This window comes from Eumetopias jubatus, unplaced genomic scaffold (genome assembly GCF_037043125.1).
Source record: "Eumetopias jubatus isolate StellerSeaLion01/CBP00866 unplaced genomic scaffold, mEumJub1_p1.0 scaffold_11, whole genome shotgun sequence".
In the NCBI taxonomy this organism is placed as follows: Eukaryota; Metazoa; Chordata; class Mammalia; order Carnivora; family Otariidae; genus Eumetopias; species Eumetopias jubatus.
This window is the reverse complement of record NW_028274817.1, coordinates 38892906-38894983: the sequence shown is the minus strand read 5'-3', so window position 1 is coordinate 38894983 and position 2078 is coordinate 38892906. Positions and strand designations below refer to the sequence as shown.

The 2078-nt window shown below is 40.9% G+C and overlaps 1 pseudogene; it reads right to left on the bottom strand.

Annotated features, from left to right (window-relative positions):
- Positions 1-215: 215 nt before the first annotated feature.
- Positions 216-462, bottom strand: LOC114198352 (small ribosomal subunit protein eS27 pseudogene; annotated as a pseudogene).
- Between the last annotated feature and the right edge of the window lie 1616 nt (positions 463-2078).

Below are 2078 nucleotides of genomic sequence, written 5' to 3'. Positions count from 1 at the left end.
TATTTTTCTTCCTTCTATTAATGTAGTGTTTTGCACGGGTCAATTTTCTGATGTTGAGCCACCCTTGCATCCGTAGGGTAAATCCCACTTGGTCATGGTGTTTTAACTTTTTAATATGCTGTTGGAGTCTGCTTGCTAGTATTTTGTTGAGGATTTTTTTAATCCAAAATGTGTTCATTGGGATAGTTTCCCACTCATCTTGATTCAGGGTGTTTTTAATGTTGCTTCCGGCTGAAGGAGCATCCTTCTGTAGGCCTTGCTTTTCCTCCCATAGACTGGCAAAGGACAGCCAACACACAAAACTACCATTTGTGTATGGCTAAAGACAATGGTGATTTTGTAGCATCCTGGGCACTTCACATCCATGAAGTAGGAGTTGGGGATCTGCACCAGGTGCTTCTTCTTGTGCTTCTTCTTCTCCTCCTCCGGGGACTGGTGGAGGAGGTTCTTCGGGAAGGGCATGTTTTTGTGAGGAGGTCATCACCACTGGAAAGCTTTTGAGGATTTCTGCATCTATATCCATAAGGGATACTATTCTATAACAAACGTTCTATTTTAAAGAAAAAGAAAAGAAAAGAAAGTACCAATGCACTTTACTCAAACAAAATAAGGAAAAGGCAAAACTCACACCCCAGCAGTCATAACCTTGAACAGTATTTTGTACACTGAAAAATATCATTGGCCATACATCTTGCAGGGAAATGTCCTTCAACGAGGATCCTGCTTAATCTATACAATATAGTTAAAAACAATGAAATCCGAAGCTCATCAAGTCATCTTAGAGATAAGGAAACTGTGCCACAGGAGTTAAATGATTTGCGTGTGGTGACATTTACGGTAAGCAGGAATTGGCGCTTTTATTTTGTCACTATTCACCTGAAGCACTTTCCACTTCACCACTCTCTCCTTTCCTACCAATCTCCAAGACTTCCCTCTTGCCAAAACCCACAATACAAAATTTTCTATCGAAAATGATGTTCTGCAATTTAAGCCAATTACTCCCCACTGTCTTCTTTGGTCAGACTAGAAAATAGCCAGTCAATATTTTATCACACGCACACACACACACACACACACACACACACACACACACACAAAAGTTCACATACTTGAAGTACAACAAAGCATGTGGCCAAGTTCTTTGACATTTTTTCTTCGTATTCTTTCCCAAGCCTTTCAGGCTACTCTGTCCTGGATTGGTACATGTTCTCTCCGTCTCTTCAGGCTATGAAAGCCAAAATATGGCCCTACTATCCTAATAGAGGGGAATTCACAGGATAAAGCAACTGTTGATTGTGAAGGTGGATGTCATATTTTAAAATTTGAAAAGTGACATGGAAATATGAAACCTACTGGAAATGTTCAGGCTGCAATGTTCAAATTGAGAGTAATGTTGAGAGACAGGAGAGTAAAAACGTGAACAATAATGATTTAATTCACATGCATGAGTCAATCGTATTTAGTTAGTGGGTGGAACTAGAAGTGGGTGGAAATAGGATGGTGAAAACTAGGGAGAAAAACCAGCCATAAAAAAGTCAGGGTCAATTCAAAGGTCAAATGAACCATAAGTGAATCAATTTGGATTTATGCAAAGTAATTTACACAGTGATCTGCCATCTATCAGGCTTAATATGACATGCTGCTTCTTGTATCCTTATAAAGAGGTGCTGAAGGGCCCAACATTTTAGTGGGTTTTTTTTTTTTTTGGTGGTAATTTCAAGCTCCATAGCTCCAGCTTTTTGACAGTAGCACTCTTGTTCTATTGTTTTTTGTCCTTTTGAACTTTTCCTACTTTTCCCTGCTTTCGATGGGGTTCTTTCTCCTTCTTATTCTGATTCCTTATAGCTGGTACAGGCCACTGCCTCCTCCCGCCCAACCCCCTTCACAAGCACAGGACCCCCACTCTGCCACCGTGCCTCCCCAATGGCAGGGAACCCCACTAACTGAAGACAGTTGATAGGTCCCTCTCATTTCCCCTTTCAAGACTGTGGGGGAGTGGCAGCACTTTACACATCTTTTGGTAAATATATTTGCACTTCTGTTGGGTATGTGATCAGAAATGGAATCGCTGGGTCACA